At 38.9% G+C, this 12,088-nt stretch overlaps 1 protein-coding gene and 1 non-coding gene across 3 annotated transcripts in view; one reads left to right on the top strand and one right to left on the bottom strand.

Moving 5' to 3' along the window:
• Positions 1 to 12,088, bottom strand: part of NDUFS4 (NADH:ubiquinone oxidoreductase subunit S4) — a 119,694-nt gene that overhangs the window by 92,268 nt on the left and 15,338 nt on the right. The gene's annotated exons all lie outside the window — the stretch shown is intronic.
• On the top strand, positions 11,905 to 11,977 carry TRNAG-CCC. Its single transcript has one exon. It is a non-coding gene; the product is annotated as a tRNA-Gly (tRNA).

The following is a 12,088-nucleotide window of genomic DNA, read 5'->3' as shown; positions in this document are numbered from 1 at the left end:
AAAAAAACCAATATGAGCATCTCAACAGATGCATAAAAAGCTTCTGACAAAATTCAACACCCACTTATGATAAAAACTCTCCAGAAAATGGACATAGAGGGGACCTACCTCAACATAATAAAGGCCATATACGACAAACCCACAGCAAACATCATACTCAATGGAGAAAAACTGAAAGCATTTCCACTAAGATCAGGAACAAGACAAAGATGTCCACTCTCGCCACTGTTATTGAACATAACTTTGGAAGTCCTAAGCATGACAATCAGAGGAGAAAAAGAAATAAAAGGAATACAAATTGGAAAAGAAGATGTAAAACTGTCACTGTTTGCAAATGACATGGTACTATACATAGAGAATCCTAAAGATGCCACCAGAATACTAGAACTAACCAATGAATTTGGTAACGTTGCAGGATGTGAAATTAATGCACAGAAATCTCTGGCGTTCTTACACACCAACAACCAAAAATGAGAAAGAGAAATTAAGGAAATAATCCCATTTACCATCACAACAAAAAGAATAAAATACCTTGGAATAAACCTGCATAAGGAGGAGAAAGACTTGTACTCAGAAAACTATAAAACACTGATGAAAGAAATCAAAGATGGGCTTCCCTGGTGGCGTGTGGTTGAGAGTCCACCTGCCGGTGCAGGGGGCACGGGTTCGTGCCCCGGTCTGGGAAGATCCCACATGCCGCGGAGCGCCTGGGCCCGTGAGCCATAGCCACTGAGCTTGCGCATCCGGAGCCTGTGCTCCACAACGGGAGAGGCCACAACAGTGAGATGCCCGCATACCGCAAAAAAGAAAAAAAAATCAAAGATGACATAAACAGATGGAGAAATATACCATGTTATTGGATTGGAAGAATCAATATTGTGAAAATGACTATACTACCCAAAGCAATCTAGAGATTCAATGTAATCCCTATCAAACTACCAATGGCGTTCTTCACAGAATTAGAAAAATTTTACAATTCATATGGAAACACAAAAGGCCCCAAATACTCAAAACAATCTTGAGAAAGAACTGGAGTTGGAGGAATCAGGCTCCCCGACTTCAAACTATACCACAAAGCTACAGTAATCAAGACAGTATGGTACTGGCACAAAAACAGAAATATAGATCACTGGAACAGGATAGAAAGCCCAGAGATAAACCCACACACATATGATCACCTTATCTTTCAGAAAGGAGGCAAGAATATACAATGGAGAAAAGACAGCCTCTTCAATAAGTGGTGCTGCGAAAACTGGACCGCTACATGTAAAAGAATGAAATTAGAACATTCCCTAACACCATAAACAGAAATAAACTCAAAATGGATTAAAGACCTAAATGCAAGGCCAGACACTATAAAACTCTTAGAGGAAATCATAGGCAGAACACTCTTTTACATAAATCACAGCAAGATCCTTTTTTACCCACCTCCTAGAGAAATGGAAATAAAAACAAAAATAAACAAATGGGACCTAATGAAACTTAAAAGCTTTTGCACAGCAAAGGAAACCATATGTAAGACAAAAAGACAATCCTCAGAATGGGAGAAAATATTTGAAAATGAAGCAACTGACAAAGGATTAATCTCCAAAATTTACAAGCAGCTCAAGCAGCTCAATATCAAAAAAACAAACAACCCAATCCAAAAATGGGCAGAAGACCTAAATAGATATTTCTCCAAAGAAGATAAACAGATTGCCAACAAACACATGAAAAGATGCTCAACATCACTAATCATTAGAGAAATGCAAATCAAAACTACAATGAGGTATCACCTCACACTGGTCAGAATGGCCATCATCAGAAAATCTAGAAACAATAAATGCTGGAAAGGGTGTAGTGAAAAAGGAACCCTCCCTCACTGTTTGTGGGGATGTAAATTGATACAGCCAATATGGAAAACACTATGGAGGTTCCTTAGAAAGCTAAAAATAGAACTGCCATATTACCCAGCAATCCCACTACTAGGCATTTACCCTAAGAAAACCATAATTCCAAAAGTCATGTACCACAGTGTTCACTGCAGCTCTATTTACAATAGCCAGGACATGGAAGCAACCTAAGTGTCCATCAACAGATGAATGGATAAAGAAGATGTGGCACATATATACAATGGAATATTACTCAGCCATAAGAAGGAACAAAATTGGGTTATTTGTAGTAAGGTGGATGGACCTAGAGACTGTCACACAGAGTGAAGTACGTCAGAAAGAGAAAAACAAATACTGTATTCTAACGCATATATATGGAATCTAAAAACAAAAAAGGTACTGATGAACCTAGTTGCAGGGCAGGAATAAAGATGTAGACATACAGAACAGACTTGATGACACAGGGTGGGAAAGGAAAGCTGGGGTGAAGTGAGAGTAGCATGGACATATATACACTACTGAATGTAAAACAGTTAGCTAGTGGGAAGCAGCAGCATAGCACAGGGAGATCAGCTCCGTGCTTTGCGATGACCTAGAGGGGTGGGATAGGGAGGATGGGAGGGAGGCTCAAGAGGGAGGGGATATGGGGACATATATATGCATATGGCTGATTCATTTTGGTGTACAACAGAAACTAACACAGTATTGTGAAGCAATTACACTCCAATAAAGATCTATTTAAAAAACAAAACAAATGAGACATGAACGAAATTTCCATAGACTTTTCATAATAACATTCTATCTTTTAAAAATATTCACCTAAAGATTTTTTAAATTGAAGTGAACAGTGTCTTAGTTCCAGATGTACAACATAATGATTTGATATTTACATATACTGTGAAATGATCAGCAGAAATAAGTCGAGTTAACACCACCACCATAGTTACAAATCCTTTTTCTTACAATAAGAACTTTTAAGTTTTACTCTCTTAGCAACTTTCAAATATGCAATATAGTGTTAACAAAGTCACAATGCCATACCTGGCCGAAGGCTTGCAGGATCTTAGTTCGCCGACCAGGGATCAAACCTGGGCGGGCCCCCAGTTGTGAAAGCACTAAGTCCTAACCATGAGACAGCCAGGGAATTCCCAAAGAGGTTTTAACTTTAAAATATTTTGGGGCTTCCCTGGTGGCGCAGTGGTTGAGAGTCCGCCTGCAGATGCAGGGGACACGGGTTCGTGCCCCGGTCTGGGAAGATCCCACATGCCGCGGAGCGGCTGGGCCCATGAGCCATGGCCACTAAGCCTGTGCGTCCGGAGCCTGTGCTCCACAACGGGAGAGGCCACAACAGTGAGAGGCCCGCGTACCACAAAAAAAAAAAAGTTTTGGTTATGCTGACATCCAGACAATAAAATACTCTGAAGAGAAGTTTGAAACATCAGAGGAGAGACAGTACTTATCAACTACAAAACAGTGTATCTGTGTTCAAAACGCCCAGCTGAACTCTATTGGCCATATATACTTAAGAATGTATACCAAGATTCTAAATCCTATTCTCAATTCATCAAACATCTACTGAAACGTCTACTAGATCTTATGCACAATGCTAGACCCAGTAGCTGGTTTTAAAGATTTTACTGGTAGGAAGGCAAACATATAAACAGTAATTTCAATGTCACTGCTTTGAATGCTAGTGGTAATTACTATGTTAAAGGTATATCAAGGTGCTTTTCTACAAATAAAGGAAAAACTTTCCATTGGGGAGTGGGAGATGTAGTGGGATATGGCATGATTGTCAGGAAAAACTTCCTTAACGATGTTTCCCATGCTGTCCAGATACTTTTGTTTTCATTGAGCATCCAATGTTATAGGCTTGAGAAGGGAATTACAAAAGGTTTAGCATATTACTTTGATTCATTCACACAATTAGTGCCTATTGTGTGTGGTACAGTCTTGGCAAATATGTTCATAGTTTATTTCTAAATTAGGTATAGTCCCACAAAGCCAGTAATTTAAATAGTGGCTGAAAAATCATCTATACTTTCCCAAAATGCTTATTTTTCCACCAGTGCTTCTTATTTTACCTCCTCCCGACTCCTTTCCAGTAAATTAAATGAAGTGGTAACATTTAATCATATCTACAGTATTCGAAAATCCTTTAAACCGGGGGTCCCCAACCCCTGCCCCCAGACCAACACCGGTCTGCGGCCTGTTAGGAACCGGGCCACACAGCAGGAGGTGAGCAGCAGGCAAGCAAGTGAAGCTTCATCTGCTGCTCCCCAGAGCTCGCATTAGCACCTGAATCACCTGAACCATCCCTCCTTCCCCATCCATGGAAAAACTGTCTTCCATAAAACCAGTCCCTGGTGCCAAAAAGGTTGGGGACCACTGCTTTAAACACTAATAGATTCCATACTTGCTTTTATTTCTAAAATAAATAGAACTGAACAAATTTAACTAAGTAAAATCATGTGGTTTGCTTAATATGGACTATAACAGAAGAAAGTTATTCTCAGTCTCAAGTCAGGATTTATTCTGTATATTGTCTACTGTGCCACTCCAAAATCTACATTATAATAGCTACAGAGCTACTTAGACAGAAAAAAATTACTACTGGCAATTATTTAAATTTGCAGTACAATTCCATCTTTTCCATTCTGCCTTTGATGGAAAACTTTGCAGTCATAGTGAAGACCCAATTCACCAAAAAGCTGTCTTTCTGACAGAATTCCATTTACATGTTTTAGTAAATGTTTCCACAAGATAAAGTCTGAAACAAGGATATCACAAAAAAACAAAATTACAGGTCAATATCACTGATGAACATAGATGCAAAACTCCTCAACAAAATACTAGCAAGCTGAATCCAACAATACATTAAAAGGATCATACACCATGATGAAATGGGATTCATCCCAGAGATGCAAGGATTTTTCAATATCCACAAATCAATCAGTGTCAATCAGTGATACACCACATCAGCAAACTGAAGAATAAAACCCCATGGTCATCTCAAGAGTTGCAGAAAAAGCTTTTGATAAAATTCAACATCCATTTATGATAAAAACTCTCCAGACATAGAGGGAACCTACCTCAATATAATATAGGCCATATATGACAAATTCACGGCTAACATCATACTCAACGGTGAAAAGCTGAAAGCATTTCCTCTAAGATCAGGAACAAGACAACAATGTCCACTCTTGCCACTTTTATTCAACATAGTTTTGGAAGTCCTAGCTACAGCAATCAGAGAAGCAAAACAAACAAAAGGAATCCAAATTGTAAAGAAAAAAGTAAAACTGCCACTGTTTGCAGATGACATGATACTATACACAGAAAATCCTAAAGATGCCGCCAGAAAACTACTAGAATTCATCAGTGAATTCAGTAAAATTGCAGAACACAAAATTAAAATACATAAATCTTTTGCATTTGTATACAGTAACCAACAAAATATCAGAAAGAGAAATTAAGGAAACAATCCCATCTACCATCACATCAGAAAAAATAAAATACCTAGGAATAAACCTACCTAAGGAGGCAAAAGCCTTGTACTCCAAAAACTGTAAGATACTGCTGAAAGAAATTGAAGATGACACAAACAGATGGGAAGATATACCTGTGTTCTTGGATTGGAAGACTGAATATTATTAAAATGACCATTCTACCCAAGGCAGTCTACAGATTCAATGCAATCCTATCAGTTTACCAATGACATTTTTCATAGAACTGAAACAAAAAAATTTTTTAATTTGTATGGAAACACAAAAGACCCTGAATAGCCAAAACAATCCTGAGAAAGAAGAATGGTGCTGAAGGAATCACACTTCCTGACTTCAGACTATACTACAAAGCTACAGTAATCAGAACAGTATGGTACTGGCACAAAAACAGACACATAGATCAATGGAACAAGGTAGAAAGCCCAGAAATAAACCCACACACTTATGGTCAATTAATCCATGACAAAGGAGGCAAGAATATACAAAGGAGAAAAGACAGTCTTTCAATAAGTGGTGCTGGGAAAACTAGACAGCTAGAAATTAGAACATTCGCTAACACAAAATACAAAAATAAAACTCAAAATGGATTAAAAACCTACATGTAAGGCTGGATACTACAAAACTCGTAGTGGAATACGTAGGCAGAACTCTCTTTGACATAAACCACAGCAATATTTTTTGGGGATCTGTCTCCTACAGTAATGAAAACAAAAGCAAAAATAAACAAATGAAACCTAGTTGAACTTAAACGCTTTTGCACAGCAAAGAAAATCATAATCAAAACAACAAGACAGCCTACAGAATGGGAGAAAATATTTGCAAACAATGCAATGAAAAGGGATTAATTTCCAAAATATATAAACAGCTCACGCAGCTCAATATCAAAAAAACAACCCAATCAAAAAATGGGCAGAGGGTTTCCCTGGTGGCGCAGTGGTTGAGAGTCCGCCTGCCAATGCAGGAGACACAGGGTCGTGCCCTGGTCCGGGAAGATCCCACATGCCACGGAGCGGCTAGGCCCGTGAGCCATGGCCACTGAGCCTGCGCGTCCGGAGCCTGTGCTCCGCAACGGGAGAGGCCACAACAGTGAGAGGCCCGCATACTGCAAAAAAATGGGCAGAAGACCTAAATAGACATTTCTCCAAAGAAGACATACAGATGGCCAACAGGCACAGGAAATGATGCTCAACATCACTAGTTATTAGAGAAATGCAAAATCAAAACTACAATGAGGTATCATCTCACACCAGTCAGAATGGCCATCATTAAAAAGTCTACAAATAATAAATGCTGGAGAGGGTGTAAAGAAAAGGGAACCCTCCTACTCCTACACTGTTCGTGGGAATGTAAATTGGTGCAGCCATTATGGAAAACAATATGGAGGTTGCTTAAAAAACTGAAAATAGCGTTACCATATGATCCAGCAAGCCCACTCCTGGGCATATATCTGAAGAAAACACTAATTCCAAAAGATACATGCACCCCAATGTTCGTAACAGTATTATTTACCATAGCCAAGACACGGAATCAACCTAAAAGTCCACTGATGAATGGATAAAGAAGATGTGGCGTGCGTGTGCGCACACACACACACACACATATATATACACAATGGAATATTACTCAGCCGTAAAAAAGAATGAAATAATGTCATTTGCAGCAACATGGATGGACCCAGAGATTATCATACTGAGTAACTCAGACAGAGAAAGACAAATACCATATGACATCACTTATATGTGGAATCTAAGAAAATGATACAAATGAGCTTATTTACAAAACAGAAATAAACTCACAGACATAGAAACCAAACTTATGGTTACCAAAGGGGAAAGGGAGGGAGGGATAAATTAGGAATTTGGGATCAACAGATACATACTACTATATATAAAACAGATAAACAACAAGGACCTACTGTATAGCACAGGCAACTATATTCATTACCTTGTAATAACATATAATGAAAAAGAATCGATATATATGTATAACTGAATCACTGCTGTACATCTGAAACACTGTAAATAACTATACTTCAATTTTTAAAAAAGGATTAAAAAAAGATAAAGTCTGCAATAGGTAATACTATTGTTCAATATAAGGAAGAAGCAGGACACATCGTAAAATGAAAAAAAGTCATCATTTTTCCAGTAATCTATAAAATCATTGCCCATGATGCTTACATTTAAAACCCAAATAGTTATTTCGTAAGGAAAACAAAAATCTAAAATGCTATCCTGCTTAAGGAGATGCTGCTGTGAAATATTTTAAATTTTCTATACTATTGCATAATCAAATGAGCCCACAGGTGTTTAGTGAGAATCTAAGTTCTGTGTTATACTGTGAAAGGAAAAAGGTGAAGAAAATAGTTCCTTCTCTCAAAGAACTTAAGACTATTGGGAAACACAGACAAGGAAATAGGCAATCATAATGAAGCATAACTAATACTAGAAAGAGGTAAGACATAAGAACAAGGCACTCTAAGACCACACAGAATTGGTATTTAACCTAAGCTTGTGAATTCAAATAGTGCTCCTTAGAGAAAGTGATGGTTAAAGTGCCACCTGAAGGATAAATAGACCTTAAATAGGCAAAGGGTGTTGAGGTGGAGTAAGGGAAGGAAAGGACAGAGGGGAAAGCAGAAGAAACAGTCTAAGCAAACAGAACCGTAATCACATAGGAGAGAGTAAGAGAGCATACAAATGCCAGGAGACAGGGATAGCAAGTAGTTCAGAAACACCAAAATATAATTTGTATATGGCTGGAGATTGGGCCAGAAGGGAACTGAGGAGAGGATGAATGCCAAAAAATGAACAGAAGATGTGAGCAGGGAATATGAAGGCCTCTGTGGCATGTTGAGAAGTTTGGACTTTATCCTCCAGGCAACATGGAGAACAAATTAATACCAATGGCAAGCAGACCAGTTAGGAGGCTGGACGATAGTAACTGCAGTTGCAGTAAGGATGGAATTGAATGAGAGTTAGGAAAATGAATACTAGGATTGAACGACATTGATAGGAGGCCTAAGAGAGGGAGGAGACAAGAATGATACATAGGTTTCTGGCTCAGATAACTGGCTGGGTGTTGGTAACAGTAACTAAGAGGGAGAATGAATGAAGTGGTGGAAGAGATGATCATTATCAAATTGTTTCAGATATGCTGTGATTAAGATGCCTGTGGAAAATCCAAGTGGTTAGTTCTAAAGGTCTAGAATTCAAGAAAAAGATGCAGAGTCATATCTTAGATGGAAAGTAGGTCCTAAAGTCAGTGTGTTAGGCAAAAACTGCAAACAGTAAAAATTATCTTTGGAAATTCGTTAGGAAGCCCTTTCGCCTCACAGTGGAGATCCACATACCATCTCTTAATAAGCCAGTCCTCTAGCACTGGGACAAACTGCTGTTTCTTTGGTTGAGTACTAAATGATCACTAAGTAGAACATGAAAGATCCAACTTGAATTTTTAAATGCTTTTAAAACATTTTCTACTCTTATCTTCCATGTATATGGGTTGACTTTCTTCTGTGAAGAGTGTATATGATGCAAATGAACTATATACATTTAAGCTTTCATATAAATAGATGGTAACTGAAGTCACATTAGATAATGAGATACAGGAAGAGTGTACTAGTTTCCTACTGCTGCTGTAACAAATTACCACAAAGTTGGTGGATTAAAACAACACAAATTTACTCTCTTACAGTTTTGGAGGTCAGAAGTCCAAAATGAGTCTCACAGGGCTAATATCAATGTGTCAGCAAGACTGGTTCCTTCCGAAGGTGCCAGGGGAGAATCTGTTCCTTGTCTTTTCCAGCTCTTACAGGCTGCCTTACCATGTGGTCAAATCACTCTGGTCTCTGCCTCCATGGTGGTATTTCCTTCTCCTCTGACTCCTCCTGTGTCTTTCTTATGTGAACCATTTTGATTACATCAGGCCCAATAGGATAACTTCCCATCTCAAGAGCCTCAATTTAATCATACCTAGAAAGTCACTTTTGCATCCAAGGTAATAGTAATATTCACATGTTCTGGGGATTAAGACGTGGACATTTTGTAGACTTCCCTGGTGGCACAATGGTTAAGACTCCACGCTCCCAATGCAGGGGGCCTGGGTTCAATCACTTGTCAGGGAACTAGATCCCACATGCATGCCGCAACTAAGAGTTCGCATGCCACAACTAAGGAGCCCACCTGCCACAACTAAGGAGCCCACCTGCCACAACTAAGGAGCCAGCAAGCTGCAACTAAGAAGGCCATGTGCCGCAACTAAGGACCAAGCAAGCTGCAACTAAGACCCAGTGCAACCTAAATAAATATTTTTTAAAAAAAGACATGGAGATTTTAGGCCAAATGGGTATCATTCAGCCTATCACAAAGAGTATGCAAAGAATAAAGGTATTGGTAGTTCTTCAATTGAATGGTGAGTCCACGTCAATTCATTTTGCCATTATGCTTCCTAACATAAATATATGTTACATACATTCATGTGTATATAAAATATATAATGTAAAACACTTTTATAAAAGTAAAGAACTATAAATCAAACTCTGAGAAACACTAGCAGTTCAAGGAATGGACAATAGATGATGGGCATTCAAAGGGAACTGAGGAGGAAAGCCAAAATAGAAGTGAAAGGAAGAATCTTTCAAGTATGAGAAAGTCATCCTTTTGGATTGCAACAGTCATGTAAGATAAGTACTGAGAAGAGTCTATTCATTTAGCAACAGGTTCACTGTCGACCTTGATGAAAGCTATTTCAGTGGGATGGTGGATACAAAAATAGATTACACTGAGCTGGGGAGTGCATGGGAGGTCACGATCTGGAAAAAGCCAGGTGCAGATAAATCTTTTACATACTAGTGAATAAAATACTGTAAATAAACAGACAAAATCTAAGATGCTCTAATAATCCAGGAAGAGGAACTAGAATATAGGTAAGATTTATGAAAGGAGGGGGGAAAAGAGGTGGGGAAGAAAGAAAGGAATAAAAACTAAAAGAAAGAAGCCACAAAAGAAAGAATAATAATGATGATGTTAATGATGATGATAATTTTGTTGTTACAATTTATTAGGCCTTAGCATATGCTGCACACTGCCCCGAGCACTTTATATACTTTATGAAACAGATTATTATGTCCAATTTACAGAACATAAAACAGGCACAAAGTAGACACAGAGCAAGAAATGTCAGAGGTGGCACTCAAATGTCGGTAGTTGACTCTAAAACATGTGCTCCTAACTACTGTATTAACTGATGTGATGGCGCCAATACAGTATTTCAAGTATGAAAAAGCTAAGAATGGCAGAATTAGCCAGAAGCTAATTAGCTAAGAAACTAAGAATTAGCCTGGCAGCATGGCTAATATCGGGAGTTAAAAGAAAATCTCTGGAAAGCAGTTCTTCCCAAAGCTAGAGTCAAGGACACTAAGTAAAGAGATTTTAAGGGAGTTGGCCACATCAACAGTTTGAACTCAAAACCAAAAGATTAAATTGGGGACCAAAATAAAAACTTGAGCCCTAAAGAGGGGCCATTTACAAGCAGTAACTAAGATGTACTTAAACCATTAACTTCAGCAGCAGCAGAATACCAATGTTTTAAGTCTCAACTAAAGGAAAAGAAAACTGAAATTTGTGAAATAACCCCAGATGCACATTGTATCCATACCACTACTAACTATGCACTAACATGGTATGCTGAAACACATTAATAAGATGGACAACAAGGCTACCACCAAGGTAATCAGAGAAGACAGTGGGACAGGAGCAAGAGCCTAAAAGATAGTAGTAAAGGGGCTTCCCTGGTGGCGCAGTGGTTGAAAGTCCGCCTGCCGATGCAGGGGGCGCGGGTTCATGCCCCGGGTCTGGGAGGATCCTGCGTGCCGCGGAGCGGCTGGGCCCGTGAGCCATGGCCGCTGAGCCTGCGCGTCTGGAACCTGTGCTCCGTGGCGGGAGAGGCCACAGCACTGAGAAGCCCGCGTACCGCAAAAAAAAAAAAAAAAAAAAAAAAAGATAGCAGTAGAAAAAAGTTCTCATAACTACCATTTAATCATTTAGACAGTGTCAGTGAAAGGAAAATATATGCTCACCCAGAGAATGAGATCAACTAAGTTACTGGCCACTAGTACCTGTTACATTCTCAAATTCAAAGAAAACTCTGTAGGTTGACCTTTGTCTGCTGGGATGTTACAGTCACTGGTCAACTGGTACACAATACGGGAGTATTATGCCATCATGAATTCTTTAAACATGGAATTGTTTTCTTCCCTAGAGAACTTCTATTATTATTTACAGTTGAATGAGTTGTAAGACCTCAGTGTCCTGATCCTTTGTCATGTCCTTCAGAATATTGGTGAATAAAGCAAATTCTAATAAATATGAGTTATTTACAACCCTAGGAATAGATTAAACTATAATTATCAATAGACCATCTAAAATGAGATCATTCACTTTCATGAAATGAAATAACATACATAAAGCAATTACCACAATGCCTAAGTGTTCAATAAATTATAGATATTAGAATTCTTAGGACAATCCCTGGTGGTCCAGTGGTTAAGACTCTGCACTCCCAATGCAGGGGGCCCAGGTTCGATCCCTGGTCGGGGAACTAAAATCCCACATACTGCAACTAAGTCTGCACGCCGCAACTACTAAGCCCACAAGCCGCAACCAGAGAAGCCCACGCACCGCAACGAAGACCCAGTATAGCCAAAAATAA

The sequence above is a fragment of the Monodon monoceros genome, unplaced genomic scaffold, assembly GCF_005190385.1.
Source record: "Monodon monoceros isolate NGI ecotype Baffin Bay Population unplaced genomic scaffold, NGI_Narwhal_1 Super_Scaffold_12, whole genome shotgun sequence".
NCBI lineage: Eukaryota > Metazoa > Chordata > Mammalia > Artiodactyla > Monodontidae > Monodon > Monodon monoceros.
Note: the sequence above shows the minus strand (reverse complement) of the source record. Positions and strands in the feature narration are given on the sequence as shown.